The sequence below is a fragment of the Phoca vitulina genome, unplaced genomic scaffold, assembly GCF_004348235.1.
Source record: "Phoca vitulina isolate PV1807 unplaced genomic scaffold, GSC_HSeal_1.0 scaffold26, whole genome shotgun sequence".
Classification (NCBI taxonomy): Eukaryota; Metazoa; Chordata; class Mammalia; order Carnivora; family Phocidae; genus Phoca; species Phoca vitulina.
In genome coordinates, this window is record NW_022589729.1 from 16,966,825 (window position 1) to 16,987,036 (window position 20,212).

Here is a 20,212-nt window from a genome sequence, read left to right on the forward strand (position 1 = left end):
CATGAACATATCCCCTGGGACTGTGTAAGGCAAGGGGAATCATTGAGTTCTAGAGTGTGCTTCCTTGGGTTTCAGTATGACTATAGATAAAGCAGTGTCAATACCCTAGCTCTCATTTCTCACATCCTTGAAAAAACATGACACTTTCATGCTTAACTGTATTCTGCTAGTCTCATGGATCAAACATCATATTATTTTTGTTTCATTCTATTTCCCTGATAATAATAAGGTTGATTTCCTCTTCATTTACTTATTTTAAATTTGTCTTTCCTCTGTTGCATGTAAGAAGAAAATAACCTTCATAGTGTCAAAATAGTTTCATTTTCTTTAAGCATATACAAGTTAACTCTCACCCTCCAAGTCTGAATTGCTTGAAATCAAGAAATGTTTTTAGTATGGTTTTGTTAAGCATGCTTTTAGTTTTGTTTGTTTTTCATTAGGAGATAGTGTTAGTTCATGAAAGTGCTATTCCTCACTACTTACACAATACCATCACGATTATTTATCCCTTCATGGTTCACTTATTCATTCAACGAATATTTAATGAGCACTTTCTACACCAGGCACCGTATTAGATGCTGGAGATCTGATCGAGAACAACAATAACACATTTTTTTTAAAAGGAAATTTCTGAATGGGGTTTCAAATCTTGTGATGGAAGTCAATCTGTAAGTAAGATGTATAAGGAAAACACATTGTATCCTAAATAGTGGTGAGAACTTTAAGAGAAACAAAACAGGAACAAAGGATTTGGGGAGGGCTGCAATTTGAGTGGCCAGGGAATATGTCACAATGAAAGTGACAATTGAATAAAGCCTGGAAGGATGAGAGGAAGCAAATTATCTACATGGTAGTAAGAATGATCAGCAAGTTCAAAGGCACTGTGCACAAAATCTGTTTTTAGAATTTTCAGCAGTGATAGTACAATAACTCTCTTTTGAGAAAAAAGTTAAAAATATGTCCTAAAAAACAAGTGCAATTCTCCTGAGAGATCAAAAACCTCACCGTGAGAAGGAGATACATTTATTCATCATTACTATGAACATATTTGGGAAAAATAGAAACTCCTGTGTGCCATGCCTGTACTCCTGCTTCATGCTGTTTTACCAATAGATTATTCCTCTAGATGGAGGTAGCTATTGTAGTAAAATAAGTCTCAAATTAAACATGATTTTATCCATTATGGTTAAGGTCAAGTGGCATATAAGCAATTATTCTTTATGAAAGTATTACCCTGTGCCTTTCAGCTATGCCAGTCAAACTACTGATAGGTCGCCATCAAAAGGGAACATTTATATAGAGAGGGAAAAACATACACAAGAGACTAAGCTCTTCAAAATCATGTTATAATAAAGGAAGAGGAACATTTTTCTCCCCTACCCCTATGTATCTAAATGTTCCTCTAATTTCTGATTACTTATCTTTCATCTAAAAATTTTGGCTTTTCCTTCCTGTTCTCTGAGAATTGTCTGAAGGATAAGGATACCAAGGAAATAAAACTTGTCTGATCTAGGTACCTAGGAGACTCAGCATTCAATCATCCTTGCTTCTAACTCTGCTGTGGATGTGTACTTTTATTTAGCAAAGCCCTAAGTGCATCTGGTCATTGAGAGTATGTCTGGAAAATGTGATTAGGACTAGAGTTCTTTGGGCAGTTGGTTTTTTCTTTCTACTTCCTCTTTTTCAGATGTATGACTCCATTTCTACCAAGAAAATGTGGTTAAGATACTCCTATTGGTTGCTTGGAGCTATTTAACTGCCTACTGGCCTTCATCTCTGCATCACCTCTAGCTGAACAAAGTAACCACTAACAGCTAACACCAAGAGCTTTCAACTGCCTGGTGTCACACTTTCCAACACACTGCCTTGACCCTAAATACACCATTCCTCCATACCCTGAAATGCAGTCTGTTAGACACATCTAATTTTTAAAACATGGTCCTATTTTTGCCTTCCTTAGGTCAGATATAAGATATTATACCTTCTTCCAATAAATTTAAGGTATTTATACATCTAAAGAAGAATACTTAAAAAGAATTTTCATTACTTCCCCAAACTATTATGAATTCTCTTAAAATTTTCCCCTCATATTAAATTCCCTGCTTAATATAAGAAAATTATTAGGGAAAAAATAGTCCGAAATTAATATTTCCTTTTAAAATAGAACATTTATAATATATATTTTATTAATTCACTTTTTCACATGATACTAATGGTTATAAAATACTAATTCTAGTTTTATATGTGTGTGCACACACACCCATATTTGAGGGGTTTGTATTGATTCAAATTGAAAGTAACATATAATGTTTTCTTAAAAATCATTTAGAATAATAAAATAAAGGGTGCTTGGGCGGCTCAGTTAAGAGTCTGCCTTCGGCTCAGGTCATGATCCCAGGGTCCTGGGATGAGTCGCATGTCCGGAGTCTGCTTCTCCCTCTGTCCCTCCCCCCACTTGTTCTCTCAATCTCTCTCTCGCTCTCTCTCTCTCAAATAAATAAAATCTAAAAAGAAGAATAATGAAATAAATTATGGTAAAATATAATCCAAATAATTGTATGATGTCTTCTCAGTTTACTTTAAAATAGGTGAGACTTAATGAGAGTTATTTCTTCCATGCTCTATTGGTAGCATGATAAAATCAACTGTGTGACGGCTTTATTTTAGAGGCAACAAGATGAATATTAAGGATTGAACCATTGGAGGTAGGCCATTATTATTTATAGGTTATTATGCAAATCACAATTCAGCTTTAGATATTATAGAACACTGTATTAGTAAATGAGTCCCTTCCTTACTCTATATGAAAGTTCTAACCTAATTTACTTTCATTGACTACAAAAATTCATAGAAATGTCTGTAAATTTAACACAAAATTAAAGTTCAGAGTACTAAGTGCTGCTATTTGCATGCCAGGACCCATTCCCCCTTATTCTGTACTAACAAAAGCCATGGATTTGCTTATGGCTGCAATTTTTACATCTAAAAATACTCATCTTTCTATTCCCTGGCATCTATAGAAGACTCTATGATACAGTGTAGAAAGTTAGTTCACACAGAATTCCCTTGAAAGATTCTTGCCTTTTAAAAGCAAAAACTTCATAGGGGAAAGACTTTTAGCCTTTGGCCCACCTTACCCCACCTTCTTTTCCCAAGTAGATCTTAGATCTGTTACAATGCTTTATTGTATGATTATGTTGGTTATGTTGTTAAAATTTTAATTTACATGTGTTACAGGAACTTGGATGATGTTCATGAGGTTGAGAGGATAAAATATAAATAAGTGGCATTTCATATTTCAAAAACAGAAATATTAAATCATCAATAATAAAATACATGTTTAACAATATTTCTAGTGATGGTAAGTGGCAAATATGTATGGAACAAAACAGACATGTAGCAAATACTAATTATTATATTCATTATTTGTAACAAAATTTATAAATATGTGTTTAATGACTATGATAGTCCTTCATGTAATCAAATTTTTACATAGTAAATATGGAGCTGTACTCTGCAAACTAGTGTCCACTTGGTCTGAAGAAGAACTTTAGTGAGAGAAATATACCAGGTATATTTGTGGTTCAGCATGAAACCTACAAAATTCTGATACTAATCAGTTTTCCCAATGCTAGACACTACAAGGTAGAAATTTAACTCATTTGCAAATGTATCATTTTTGTCATTTATACTTTGTGTTTAACAATACTTTTTATTGAGATGTAACTGACATACTAGTTTCTGGTGTATAACATAATGATTTGACATTTGTATATATTGAAGAATGATCACCACAATAATTCTAGTTAACATTCATCACCATACATACTTACATATTTTTTTCTTGTAATGAAAACTTTTGAGATCTACTCTCTTAGCAAATTCCAAATATATAATACAGTATTATTAACTATAGTCACCATGCTGTACATTATATCTGAGGACTTATTTTTTTTTTAAAGATTTTATTTATTTATTTGACAGAGAGAGACACAGCGAGAGAGGTAACACAAGCAGGGGGAGTGAGAGAGGGAGAAGCTCCCCACTGAGCAGGGACCCCGATGCGGGGCTCGATCCCAGGATCCTGGTATCATGACCTGAGCCGAAGGCAGACGCTTAACGACTGAGCCACCCAGGCGCCCAGGACTTATTTTATAACTGGAAGTTTGCATCTTTTCACTTTCTTCACTCATATTGCCTACCTTCTTACCACTCACCTCCAGCAACCTCCAATCTGTTCTCTGTGAATTCCATTTTTCTTGGTTTGTTTGATTTCATTTGTTTGTTTCCACATATAAGTGAGATCATATGATATTTATCTTTCTGTGTCTCATTTATTTCACTTAGTGTGATGCCCTCAAGGTCCATCCACGTAGTTGCAAATTGCAGGATTCCCTTCCTTTCATGGTGAATAATACTCCACTGTGTGTACATGTGTGTATATATCACATTTTCTTTATTAATTTATCCATTGATGAACACTTAGGCTATTTCTATGTCTTGGTTATTATAAATAAATGTTGTTATAAAAATGGGAATGCATATATCATTTTGAGTTAGTGTTTTCATTTCCTTGGGATAAATACCCAGAAGTGGAACAGCTGGATCATAAGGTAGTTCTTGTTTTAATTTTTTGAGGAAACTTTGTACTGCAACAATTTACATTTCCACCAACAGTGCACAATGTTCCCCTCAATCTACATCCTTGCCAAAATTTACCTTTTGTCATTTTGATAATAGCCATTCTAGGGGTGAAGTGATATCTCTTTGTGATTTTGATTTGCATTTCCCTGAGTAATCTTTATACTATATGAAATCCAAGCATAATATCAATGTGTTATAAAAATACTTAAATCTATTACTTGAATTTTCTAGGGTTCTATAATAGTATAATATTATAAAGTAATGGATTCAGTAACCATGTTTTGAAAGTTCATTCAATAATCAGCCAATGCACAATGAATAAAATTCCACATAGATTGATTTTTGTGCTAAAGTTTAAAAGTTAGTGAAACATCATTTGTTTATTCATGAAGACGATTAGTTGTAGATTGATTAAAACGTAAATACCGAATGCAATTATTCAGTTTAACATGAGATAGTAAGATTAGGCTTTTTTATTAGATTTTAAGTTCTACAGGAGAAAAATATGTAATTGAATAAATATATTCAATACTAATAATTCAATCTTATTATCCAGCTACTTATATGAATAACATAGCCACTATAATTCAATATATATTATTAATTGAATATAATGTGAATGGAGTGCATATGAAATCATATATTTCATAATGCTTACTTTAGTTTTAAAAATAAACATAATAAAATAAAAAAATAGAAAAAAAATAAACATGAATTATATTAGTCAATCAATAGGCCTGTTTGGAAGGTATGCAGTAGTAATACTGTTGTGGTTCTGGATATGAAATATAGCCCTTCTTTGATAGCAAATAACCTGGTTTATGAGATTAAAAACATGCACTACAGATAATGAAAAAGCAATATGTCAGTATATAATTTTGCAATTTTGTATGCAGTAGAATGTTGATTGCGTATTATGTATTAGAGATCTTTCTGGGTTTTGAGGTAACATCAAATAAAGGTCAGAGTCAGCCATCCAGAAACTTAGAGACTAAAAAGAGGAAGATAGTAGTCAAGCAGATTCGGAATGCTGAGTTGCAGAGAACTGGCGGAGGTAAGTACTGGCTGGAAAGGGGCCCTGTAACTAGAGGAATTTGAGGGGGGGAAGGTTATGGAAGATTTCCCTGGGTAAGCATTAATCAGAACCAATATTTAAGCCAAAGAGGATTTCAAGGAGAACATGCAAAAAACTGCAGTTAAATACATATATAATTTCTACAGATCCTAAATACATGAATACATGGTGCTCATTCAATCATACCTTCTACACCTGGTTCTGACTTTTTATTAGATTTTAAGTTCTACAGGAGAAAAATACATAATTGAATAAATATATTCAATACTAATAATTCAATTTTATTATCCAGCTACTTACATGAATAACATAGCCACTATAATTACATGGCTTGGGAAAGACACTTGAACATTTGAAACTGAATTTACTCATTTAAAAAGTGATTAGATTAAGTTATGGCTTCACTCCTTTCCAGGCTTTTAGTTGTTCACTTTTCTATTTACAAGAAGAAAGAAAACGGATATTAGGACTCATGAAATTAATTTTAGCTTTATATTGACCTCAGATAACCTGAAACAACCATAATGAAAGTTTTCTTCTTCTGGCTAGTCCTTAACCAGTTCTGCATCTACCTCTTAAGCTCCAAACAAAAAGCTGTCTCTTTGTGATACCTTCCCTCATCCCAAAGGCAGATATAATGATCCTATCCTTGAGTCTGTGTAGGTTTAGCTCACACTTCTTGTAAGACATTTCTCAAATTCTCCCTGGTATGAAAGTTATTCTTGTACAGGTCTTTCCCCCCACCCCGCCCAGGGGAGATTGGGCACTCCTCCTGAGTAAATTACTAAGGGCCTGATTCATCTTTACATCTTGTTGAAAAAAATACCCCTAAATAAGTGTGTGTAGAAGAATAAATTGCTAACCACTTATACTCACTTCGTGATAACATACTTATATTTAATCTTTTAACAAGTTAATTATGAGGCATATCTGTTGATAAAATATAACTAAAATAGCAAAGACAACACTTGTTCAATTAATGATTTAATAAGATTGGCTAGTGCCATTTTGAAAAATGTTTTTATTATAGATTTTTAAAATGATCAAGATACTGGATGAAACCATGTTCAAGTAATAGTGTAATTAGCTAACTTGCATTTGATAGAACACGTATTCAATATTGTTTCTCCAGTACTTCTTTAGATTATTTTTTCTCGTATTGATGCATGTTAGTAATTCAAGTCAGTTGTTTTATTACTGCGTTGCTTCCAGTAAAACTCTAGAGGTTGCATGAATATAGATTGAGTGAATATAATTTTAAACCATTATGTGTAGTCATATTAAAAAGCAGGGGATAAGAGGAAAATGTTGATAATTGTACTCCACCCATTACAAAATTTAAATTGATTTGACTTCAACGTGAGGGCTAAAAGCATATTCAATGTATTAAAAAGCACAAATCTATAGTCTATTGTTCAGCACACTGTTATTACTACTAGTACATCATTTTCCCTTCAGACTTTCACTGCAGAAAGTTCTAAGAAAATGATTGCAATCAATCTTTTAATAACTTAGTGTAGTTCTAAAATCTAATATCCATAGCCAAAGGAAAGATAGTTAGTCCTTCTTTGCCTCAATTTCCTTATGTAAAAAGATAACAGTTTTAACTAGATCACTAATTCAAAACCTTATTTCTTTCTTTTTTTCCTCCCAGAGTTATACCCAAACCTTCACATCCAGAAGTGCCTATTGGTGGAGAAGAAAAGAGAGCTGAAAGAATAGTAATTTACTACCCTCCTAACCTTGTCCACATGAAACCAAGAAGCTCTCCATACTTCTATTTCATTGTAAGTCGGGATAAGATTTATTGAGTACTAGTTTCTGTGGTAAGAAAAAAAAGAAATAAAAAGAGGAAAGGAGAATGGTGATTTAAACCACTGAAAAAGAATCATATCTCAGATTTAAGATATTATTATTTAATTAATAACAAATTAGCAATTTGAGTTTTGTTGATATTTTCCAAACAAATGATTAAGTTAATAAGTTACTCCTTTTATATATAATTAAGGATTCTTTATATCATAAAAGTATATTTTTTATTCCAGTACTTTGATTTTTTTGTAATAAAAATACATTTTATATTTCATTTTAAAAAAAAGAGTAAACAAAAATACATTGTCTTTGTTTTGGGTATTTTATATATTGCCCTGGGATGTTAAATACCAGAATTAGCCTGCCAATGAAACTGGGTAACATTTCACATTAATAATTTTGATCCCATCAGCTTTATCCATTGTTGCCTTTTTTTTTTTTTTTGGCACAGAATAGGGAATTTATACAATGTTATTCAGTATTTAACTGTGATTCTTAAAAAGTAATTTTATGCCTATAGCCTTTTCCCCCCACTCAATTTTCCAAAAAGAAACACATATATAAACACACACAACAACACTTTTATTCTTCTTTTGTATGTATGAATTTTTTTTTTTTTTTGATCCTTTGAAGCTATTGTTAGGCAGGAACTGGGGGAAAGTAGTGTTCTGGAGAGAAAACATGGAAAACTGGTAGCATTTTATCACTCTCCTCTTTCCTCATTTGATCTTCTTAACATAGGAATTTCTTGGATCCCTGATGTTTGAAAACAGTTGAAGAATGCTTACAAAGGTTGCCAGTGTGAAAACACTGTGTTTGGCTGCTTTAAGGGAAGCAAATTAGAGGACATGGTATCCAATCTAAAACATTAACTGGGTCTTAGGAGTATATCTGACTTTCTGTTCTGATGATTTGACTTGTTTGATAGGTAGGGAAGGGTGGAGAAGAGCTGTCTGCCTTTAACAGGTGGGACCACGCCTACCTCACTTTGAACCTCTCAAGTATATACTTGCATCTTGAATCTGAAGACAACCATATCCTGACAGTGTCTAAGTTTACCTTCTTTCCTTTTTAATATATTATTCAACAATCAGATTTCAAATGATTTTTCACAGTTGCAGTATAGTCCAATATTTATTCCTAGTTATTAATCACTCCAATGCAAACACTAGTATGCCTGAAATGTTCATTTTACCTATTGTCTCTTGTTAGGCATGCTAATAATTCCTTTATTAAAACACATGTCCCCAGACCACTAGTGATGTTGTATGAATTTTATGTATCAATTCCTCACATGAACTCCTCCTATGAGTCAGTTTTATAAAGATACCAGGATTTAAGACATTTAATCCTAAGTAGCCTTAATGTAGAGGTCTACATCAATAGTATTATTTATCTGCAATACATGGTATCGACCCTTCCAGCATATGCAAATTTTCTATGTGCCTGAACATGGTACTTTCGGAGAATTTCTCTGAATCTTAGGGTAATTCATTGATTTTTCTCCGCACCCCAAACCATTATGTAGTCATGGTCAATAGACTTAAATAGAAGTCATGAGGTAATCTGAGATAATGAAACACTAACCATCTTGCCGTCAAAGATGACAGTGATTGCTTAAGGTTCTAGGTGTCAACGGGACTTGGAAGTTAAAATAACCTAACAAAAAAACCTAAAAAACAAACATAAAAAACCCGTTCTAGTCCAAAATATATATTTTTTGCATATCTCCGGACTTTTCAGAGGTATTGCAGTAACCACCATAGTCCAAGTGTTATTTTATCCTTCTAATTTTTATGCCATTGCTATATAGAATAAAGTTATTTAACAAAGCCTCTTCTGCCTTACCCATAGAAAAAAGAGGTTATTCTCTATTAAGTATAAAATTTCTAAAAACAATTCCAAATCCATAAAATTTCTGAATGGTAGATTCAAATAATTTAGTATTTGAATGACGTGGATATATATGCTTATGTATATAAATAAACATATATATATATAAATATGTATGTGTATATGTTAATATATACATATATGCTAATATGTTATATCCTTATTATCTGTTATTTCATTATCTGAATCAGTATTATTATTATTATTACTTTAGCAGAGTGAATAAAAGGTGATTTATACAAGTTAAGCATTTACATTTTCAAATTATTGTTAAATTCTTATGGAAGGCTAAGAAGGCAAACACCCTTCTTAATGATGTCCCTCCACAATGCATTTTGCAATTTGTCTTTGAGATCACTTCTATTTCCAAATAATACCTGTGGATTTCAAGAGGTACTTACAAAGAACCCACTATGACAGACTTAGATCTAAACTTACCTACTTATTGCCGTCTCCTCTCCCAGACACTCATGTTATATGTTTTATCATATTCTTGTTTTCTATTGGTAAATCTTAGAAGCTTAACTCTCTCTGTGTCTTGTCCCATCTACTTTAGACATTATATCTTTATTAATTAATATTTAAGATTAAGAAGTTGAATGCCTCTACTTCTTCACTCTTTTTCCCATCCTCTTCTAGATTTAAATGGGGCAGAATTTCTTTTATGTATTATCTTTTGTTTTATTGTTATTTTTGAAAGATTTTATTTATTTATTCATGACAGACAGAGAGAGAGAGAGGCAGAGGCAGAGGGAGAAGCAGGTTCCCCACTGAGCAGGGAGCCCGATGTGGGGCTCGATCCCAGGACCCCAGGATCATGACCTGAGCCGAAGGCAGACGCTTAACCAACTGAGCCACCCAGGTGCCCTATTATCTTTTGTTTTAATCCAATAGGACTTAACAATTAACAGAGGAATTGCCCCGAAATAGAGGAAAAACTTTGATTTGTGTTTCCCAAACTTACTCTAAAACCATAAAATTTTATTTCTGCAATCTCCTTGGTGATACAGATAAGTATATGAGAGATCAGGTGCTGAATAAAACATAATTTGGGGGTGGAGAGCAAATAAGTAGAATACGTTAAATTATTCTTTCCCTACTTACATCAATATTAAACTTTCCTTGGATTTGTACAATTGCTTTGTAAAAGGATGGGAAGCAAGGGAGAGGGCATCTCTGGAAATGGGTCACAAGGTTGAAGCATTTCCAGAATTTGTTGAAATCCAAACCTGAGGAGCAGTGCATTGGAACATTTAGTGAAATTTTTTACTTCAGCTTTAAATATACAGTGTTAGAAAATGCGTTTTCTATAATCCTAACTAATATATAGTGGAATATAAATCCCACTTGGGAACATAACAAATTCTAATGAACTTAGTGACAATGTTTACTTTCTGCAAGTTTAGATTAAGAAATGGAGGAAGATGTTCTTTCAACACCTATAACTTCATTTCAGTAACATCATTTCTCATATTGACCCTAAAATATTGTCTCTTTATATGCTATGGTTTTCTTTCTCTCTGTTTTTTTAGAAAATCATTTAGTCTTCATAATCCTTACCAGGATTAGATTTTGTAAACCAATATATCAAATTTTATATTTCCCAAATATAAAATGTTGAATGGTAAATTGATCATAATATCATCACATGTTTTCAATGTAAATGTTAAATTTATATATACTTTATGTACAAATTTGATATAAATGGGGTATTTGTTATGAATCATGTTAAGGTCAATATTGTATTATGCAATTTTAAATTATACTCTAGTAATGTGGTCTACTGGAATTATTGGAATAGGCTAGTAGGTCAGAGACTATTTCTTGGTATGAGAAAGAGCCTCTACTGTATTTTAAATCACTTTGGAATGGGGGAAAAAAAGCAATTCAAAGTGCATTTTCTTCTAAGACTTCTATCTCATGTTTGAATAAGAAGAAAATGAATTTTCTATTAATAACAGGATCATTGAACAGCAGTGCCTAAAGATAATAACAGCCAGCACTTCACTGCCTCCACTTTAGTAATTGTAGACAGATGGATACCAACAAACAAGCAAATGGAGCTAGCTAATTAATAAGCATATTGTTCTGAACATCAGACTGCATGTTTAATAAAGCCCATCATTCATTTATTCATATACTAAATATTTACCCCCTAATGTTGGTCAGGCAATATGCTAGGTACTAAAATGAATAAAGATGGGGTAATGCAGTATGGTGGGAAGACAGATACATATAAAATAATCACACAAATAAAGGCAAAATAGATATCTGAACAATGCTACAGATGACAGTAATAAGGTATCATGAGATTTTAATAAATGACCAAAGAGATATTATATGATGTACTTAGCCAAAGGTGTCAGAAAGAACCCTGCAAAATCTGATAGCCTAATGTATTTCATTCCTTAAATATGGTAATAGCTATGTTTATTTGCCTTTAGTTTGTTGAGTATTTCACCAAGCCAAGTTCATTTGAGAAATAAAGATAATTCAAAATACACCTAATGCATCGAGTATCACAATGGAGATAAAGCTTCCCCACTGGTGGAGTTCAGACACATGGCACACATGCTTGCAAACTGATTGTCATGTTGCTAGAAATCTATCTTCATGAAAAAAACTTTGATCCCCAAACAAAGCTTTTGTTATCTCAGGATAATAATGATTCTAAATGCAATGCCATTCAAATTTGTTTTCAGGCTAAATCTTTAAAGGTATATACAGGACTGCTGGAAGGCAGAGAAGTATGACAAACAGAAAGAAGGATTCCACTAATAACTAGGAAACACGGGAGACCAAATGACATTTTATGACCCCGTGCCATACAAATCCAGGGGAGGAAATGACACCATAATTTTTTAGTTATTAGAGAAATTTTTACCTATATTAATATACAGATATATTACAATTTTTTATTTAAATTGTTTATAAACCACCTTACTAGCTCCTAGTCCCTTCTCCAAACTTGCATCTCCTCCTGAATTTCCCGGCAAATTGAGTTGTCCCACTATTAATTACAGCAATTCAAAACTTGGGCTTCATATTTTACTTTTCCTTCTTTTTGTTAGTCGAATATTGACCAATTCACTGATTAAGATTCTACCTCCTTACATTCCTTTAAATACCATACTATTTTGGGGGCACCTGGGTGGCTCAGTCAGTTAAGCATCTGCCTTGGCTCAGATCATGATCCCGGGGTCCTGGGATGGAGCTCCTCTATGAGCTCCCTGTGTTCCCTTCTCAGAGGGGAGTCTTCTTCTCTCTCTCCCTCTGTCCCCACCCCATGTTCATGCTCTCTCTCTCTCTCAAAGTAAAATAAAATCTTTAAAAACAAATACATACATAATACATACATACCATACATACTATTTTTAAATATTCTATTTCACTTCTGGAATTTTCACCAAACTTAGTACTTCCCCAACTATCTGTGGTGAAGGATTAGTCAACCCCTCCCCAATTCAATGTGGAAAAATAATTTTGTAAAATGCAATAAATATAAACACTAGAAAAATAAAATACAAATTACAAAGACATAAAATGCAAATTCTATTTTTATTAGATGCAAGAGAGAAAATCACATCACAGTAAACATATTCAGGACAAATATGAGAAGAAAGAAGTATAAACACTTTATAAATTGTTCATGGAAACTATGCATACAGGTTATTAATATAGATAATTGCTTTTATAGTTGATACATCTTACCTTCTTCTGTGATAAATGAATTATTAACCACCCACATGCACACATTGAACAAGCCCATCTATCACATTAAAACTCAAAATATTGATATATACTCAATGTATTGATATGCATTGTGTTCGTCCAATGTGTGCATATAATTTGACAACTGTAACTCAAAAGTATATAAAATCTTGCTCGTTGACTTATCTGTTAGGTTGAAGATAACATCACTCCTAGAAAAAAGCATATCTATACTCTAGCTATGTCTTGTTTTAGTAACACGTATTAAATCAGTCTCACAGAAACATATTGATGGGTAATGAAAGTGACTTTAAAGCACCTTCAGCGAGCTCGTGCTATTCATTTTTTAACTGTAACGCAAAATGAGGCAAGTGTTGCCATATTTTCAAAATTCATCTTTAATCTTCCATCCAGTTTCAATAATGTTTCTGTTAGGGGTATGAGAGTGTGTTGCGTGAATGACGGTCTTGGTCTTTAGATTCCCCACAAGAAAATATACATGGGGATCTGCTCTGAAATAAAGACCACCAGAAGGAAAGTAGCAAGCACAAAGCAGTTTATTAAAACAAAAGTACACTCTCAAGGTGGGAGAACAGGCAGGTTCCCGAAGTGGAACCAGCCTTAGGTGGTTTTCTGATTGGACATTATTGGGTCTCTCTGGGCTAGGAGGAGCTGTGTGGTGGTCTCTAAAGGAGGTTGCTTCCAGTCATTTGGGAATCTCCTCCCACAGGTTGGGAGGGGGAGTTTTTGACCCTACAAGGTTTGCACCCGAATCAGCCTTCCTCCATGGGGCGGGGCTGTACCTGCAACGCAAATAAATTATAATAAGCCTAGGTGTTACACTGGAGCAGAGGTAGAAGAGGAGAGCTTTGTTCTGCACCTGTGGCTCTAGATCTGTCAATCCCAAGGTCTTGGAAGTCACAAAGTCAGGATGTTGTTCCAGCCGGCTTTTAATGTGTAGCTTACTTATCACCATCCCCGCCTCCAGCTCCTATCTCTCATTTCCCTTCAAGGACTTGGGATCTGCCCCTGGAGCATTCCTTCCACTGCTCCTGTCTAGCTTCTACCTACCATTTCCATCCAGTTGCAGTAATTTTTCTGATATAACCATAATTAAGTTTAAAGTAGCTTTCCATGAAAGAAATGAATACCAGATTTTATATACTTTTGAGTTACAGTTATCAGACTGACCTTTAACCATTACAAATTAAAGCATGATCCTACTACTGGTATCTAGTAAGAATATCTTGCCACATGCAACTGTCAAATTGCTACAGAAGTTTCCAAATGATTACTCCCAATTTCTATGCTTATGCCCTCGCAATAACAAACCATTTGTGGACCAGCAATAATTTATGAATCATACTTTGAATAGCACTGACCTAGAATACAACCTCAGCTTTTGCTTTTCGCTTTCTTCATTGTACTGTTTTGAGCGACTGAGTGATTATAAAACTGTAGTTAGAGTTTCCATTTCACTCCCCAACTTCAAATCCTTAAGTGGCTCTGTAGAAGGTGGCATCTCTTGCACATAGATACAAAACTGGTAAAGTTTACCTTCTGTTAAAAAAAGTTACAAATACAACACAAAGAGCATGCTTTAATATATCTCAGCACCACTCCGGTTCTTGACAGTAAACACACCTGGGAAAGTAGGTCAATTTCTTAAATAAAGACATCTTTAGACTGTGCTAGTTTTTTCCCCTGGAAGTGGGGACTGAAGCAGTCTTGCCATTAATGGTTATAAGTTCTCCATTATTATATGCCTGCTTTGATCAGCCAGATATTCTACATTCTTCCATTCTTGTCTTATTTAGTGCTAAGTTCTGTTTCATTTTAATTCTTGTGTGCATATTACTTACAGGAAATAAGGAGAGCATGGACTAAGGCTTTAGTGGTGGGACTCAATAAATGAAGTCATTCTGCTTTCTTTGAACTAATTAGCATAAGCCATACTAAAATCCTTCCTCTTCCTGATCCGTTATGTACTGGAATTACCAAGTTTTTAAACTAAAACTTAGAGGAAGTTTAAACTTAGGTCAAATGTGTGATGCTTCCCTGGACTAACATTATTCTTATTTTGGGGTTGAGGATAAATTATTGCAGACCTCTTACATCATTTTTGTGCTGGATAACTCCCATTTTTCCCATCAGGTCCCCTCTGTACCCTTCTATAAACCTGTTCTGGCTCCACAGAGCAGCCCACTAGGGACTGTGTAAATACATGCCTTCTGTGTTCCTTGTTATGTTTATTCAGTGAAAGGAACCTGCAGGAGATGAGAAAGGAGAGTGAGTTTGAATTATTTCCCTGCTTCTTATCTGCAATGTCACCATGTGCTGACTACATCATATCGTGGCTTCTGTTAAGCAACCTTCTTACGGAACTTTCTTTTGCTCTGTGTTCCAATAATTGTTTCCTACTTTTGCTCCTTCAGGCCTAAAGATGGTAAAAAAAAAAAAAAAAAAAGTCCTACTGTTAATAGTCCCAGAATACCACATTTGCTCTTGAGGTTTCCCTATACTCTGCCAACAATGTGTACAAAACCAAATACTCTATGAATTCCCCAATTTGATTCTGCCATCTACACCTCAGGGGGTTACTGCCCGACACAGAAATTAGTATGAGGAGTGATCTCAGGGCAAAAAAAAATCCCAAAATTAGATTATGTACTTGGTTACATACATATTTTAAGTTCACAGAGATATATTCCTTATGAGTTATCTATAATAAACAGTGCAGTGTCGGCCTAAGTATAGAAAAATAGACCCATAGAAAAGAAAATCAGGAATGATTGACATATATACAGTAACCTGATTTATGACCAGGAGCCACTAAATTCAATGAGGAAGGAATGATGTTACAATAAATGTTTGACATGAGTCACAGACTCAAATGTGAATGATTAAAAAATAAAGTTTGCTTATGAAGGCATTGGAAAATATAATGAGCTTTGCATAGGAAAATATTTTAAAATAGGTCATAAAGCGTACTATATGTAAAACAAAAAAATAATGAGTTTGACATTGATAGAACATAGTTGCAAAGCATTAATCAGGAAATAAAAGACTGCTATATAAAGGATACCCATATACATCAAAAACATAATGCCTGACTACAATGGTAAGGTTTAGATATCAACCTGGCTAGGTACCCAATTATTTAAACAAGCACAAATCTAAGTTTTGCTGCAAAAGTATTTTGTACGTATGGTTAACTTCTATAATCAGTTTAAGTAAAGATTACTTTCAATAATTTAGGTGGGCCTCATCTAATCAGTTGAAGGATTTAAGGGGGGAAAAAAAATTTCTCTGAGAAGAAATTCTGCTCTGACACTACAACATCAACTTCTGCCTGAGTTTCCAGTCTGCCAATATGCCCTACAAGTTTCAGATTATCAGCCTTCATAGTCATGTGAGCCAATTTCTCTGGAGAAACAAGTTTCTCTAACCCTATCTAATACAGATTTTGTAGTAGCAATTCAGAATGCTTAACCATGGGCCACCAAGTTATCATACAACCTGAGCCGCCCAACAGGAACTAGTATTATTTGACCCCTGAAGGCAAAGGTTCAGCATGCACAGTAGCGCTCCATCAGCCAATGGAAGTGGTTTACACAGGATCAGGTTTAAGCAGACAGTGAAGGCACCAGCCAGGTATTGCAGGAAGTAGCCCAAAACAGCCTTAGTCCCAACTCTTACTCTCGGCTCCCTGTTTCCTACCCTGCACCTGTGGTTACATGGGGAGATCTTTACAGTCAATTGGTTTATAGATGCTTCTGTGTGACACTGAGATAGCACCCAAAAGTGGATAGCTACTTTATGGGACCTCCCTGAATAACAGTGGGGAACATGTAATCAGTTAATTTTAAGTTAATTAGCTTTCATCATATGGTCGGGTCTCATCAGATTAGTTGAAGGTCTTAAAGGCATAAATGAAAACTTCCTAGAGAAAAATTCTGCTTCAAGATTGTAACACAGAATTCCTGCCTAAATTTAGAGGCTACTACACTGCCCTACAGATTTCGGACTTGCCAGTCCCCACAATCATATGAGTCAACTCCTTAACATATATCTCCTAAATGTGTGTGTGTGTGTGTGTGTGCCTGTGCACGCACGTAGGCAGGCACAACGTTCCTCTGGAGAATCTTAATTGATATATTAACAATCTAAAAAAAAGGGGGGTGGGGAAAGGGATAAAAAATTAAACATTTAAGCATAAACAACCACTTCAGAAAAGAGGATATACAAATGGTCAATAAACACATGAAAATGTGCTCTAACTCATTAATTATCAGTAAATGCAAACTAAATGCGGTAAAATGTCTTTGTATACCAACCAGAATATCCAAATTTAAAAAGACAGTACCAACTGCCACTAAAGTTTTTGAACATCTGGAACTTGCAAACATTACTGTTGGAGGTATAAATTGGTAAAGACATTTTAGAAAACAATTTGGCAGTATCTAAACATACATATATCCCAAGATAAGTTAATTATATTTTTTGTGTCAGGTGCAGTAGAATAAATGAGTATATTCATAAAAAGACCTGAAAGAATGTTCAGAAGCATGTTCAGTATAACCACAGACATGAAACAACCTAAATGTTCATCAACGTGATTAAATGTCCATACATCTCTGGGGCGCCTGGGTGGCTCAGTCGTTAAGCGTCAGCCTTCAGCTCTGGTCATGATCCCAGGGTCCTGGGATCGAGCCCCACATCGGGCTCCCTGGTCCGCGGGAAGCCTGCTTCTCCCTCTCTCACTCCCCCTGCTTGTGTTCCCTCTCTCGCTGTCTCTTTCTCTCTGTCAAATAAATTAATTAAAATCTTAAAAAAAAAAAATGTCCATACATCTCTCCCTTTCTCTCTCTCTCTCGCCCCCCCCACCTCGTCCCCACCCCTCTGTCTCTGTATATCCCTTCCTTCAACTTTAAGACCCGAGTAGAAACCCCTTTGCTGTTACTGAATCTGGGGTGCCAAACTATTCTTTATGGTTCCTTTATACTCTTCCCAAACCTTTGTAAATAATCCCTTAATAATCTCTCCTCAAATTAACCAATTTGAGTGTGCCTTATCTTTCCTTCCAGGACACTGACTATTATAATATCTATAGTTTCCCAAGTTTGAGAAGATGCTTTCAACAGAACATTCCTGTTATGTGTTCTTCCAGGCATAGTGTTCAATTTTTGCTATTTTGTTCAAGTGAAATAGATTTGGTAGTCCCACTCTGAATGTCACCTGATTTATACTCCACATTACTTAGTTTTAATCTATTGTTTTTGCATTTATCAATCCATATGAGAAATTATTGATTAAAAGTTGGTGAATTTTAAAAAGCTGATGAATTAATATCTGTTAAAATTGTTTTGATTCATGGATGCTTTGTTTTTGAAACATGTTATGGCTCTGAAGTTGGAAGAACAATATCACAAATTTTAATTGAATTCATCAATGTGGAAGATTTCATGTTTTTCATTCTATGAGAAAAAAATGCAGAGGAAATTATTTCCCCTGAATTCAAGTGCTCCTAAACATTGTACCATTCAAAGTGCTGTTTTATGTTTTATTTAAAGATTTAGCTTTATGTTTATACACTAAGAAACCGAAGCAAAATTTATAAGACAATCATTTCATTTTTCAATATAAGTACAAGGTCCATAGCAGTTAGAAAGCAAAGCAAAAAATGATCACAGCATCTAGATGTCCCCTAGACTACCAAGTGTTAGATACTGAGAATGAACAGACAGTGTAGTAAGGAAGCCCATTCTAATTATGGCCTATTACAAATGTTGGCTCTTGAGCAGTGTGTGTGTTTGTGTGTGGAGGGGGTGTGTATGGTGACCCAGCAAGGTAGGATACCTGATGTCCTCGCAAGTTTCAGATTTTAACACCACTAAGTTAAAAATAGAACCACCATATGATTCAGCAAACCCACTACTATGTATCAAAAGGAAATGAAAAGTGGATCACGAAGAGGTATTTGCACGCCTATGTTCATTGCAACATTATTCACAATGGCCAAGATATGGAAACACCTAAATGGCCATCAGTGAACAAATGGATAAAAAATATGGCATATACATATAATAGAATGTAACTGGAGGGCATTATGCTGAGTGAAATAAGCCAGACACAGAAAGACAAATTCTGTTTGAACTCACATGTGGAATCTAAAATAGACTCACAGAAGCAGAGAGTAGAATGACGGTTGCCAATGGAGGGGAGAAGGGAAATGAGATGCTCAAAGGGTATAAAGTTTCAATCATGAAAGATAAATGAGTTCTGGAGAGGTAAGTACAGCATAGTAACCATAGTTAACAACACTGAATTGTATACTTGAAATTTGGTAAGAGGATAGATCTTAAAATAAATCTTTTCAACACACATGCATACACACACACACACACACATTAAATGTAGAGATGATGGATATGTTATTTAACCTGATTGTGGTGATCTTTTCACAATGTGTACATATATGAAAACTTCAAAGTTGTATAGCTTAGATATATACAATTTTTATATGTACACAAAAAGATATTATCATTACTATGACTGTCCTTTCTACCCTTCCTCACACTCATCACTTTTCTATTCTCCACTTTTCTCAAAACAATGAAAGTATGTGTGTGTGTGTGTGCACACGCACACGCACACATGCATGTGTGTTTGAGTTTGATGGGACTACATTTTTCAATTATCTTCTCTTCAGTTCAGATTTAATGGGCATAAAATTCATGAGATAGACACTCCTAGGCACTCATACAATCTAGATGAATGAGAAATTATTTCCATCTTGTACACCCAAGCTCCCTATTACCTATCTAAGGCTTTGAGACTTCTTCAGTCAATAGAAAAATTAAGTTTTCATTGATTGTTTTAAAAATTGCTTTAGAAAGAAAATAATCATAGAGCAGTAAACGAGTTAACATAATATAACCTTAAGGACATGCTTAATGCCACTAGAAATAACATTAAAATCACCAAGTTAGAGAAATATTATGGAAGAAATTATCTTCCATTTTCCTTAAGTTTGAGCCTATGACTTTTGTCTTCTAATTTAAAACTTGGTAATCT

The 20,212-nt window shown here is 34.3% G+C and overlaps 1 long non-coding RNA gene across 1 annotated transcript in view; it reads left to right on the forward strand.

Annotated features, from left to right (window-relative positions):
• The window catches only part of LOC116643425, a 114,316-nt gene that overhangs the window by 83,279 nt on the left and 10,825 nt on the right, over positions 1-20,212 (forward strand). Inside the window, exon 3 of the long non-coding RNA XR_004301551.1 lies at positions 7,374-7,506. This is a non-coding gene — a long non-coding RNA (uncharacterized LOC116643425). The remainder of the gene's footprint in view (positions 1-7,373; positions 7,507-20,212) is intronic.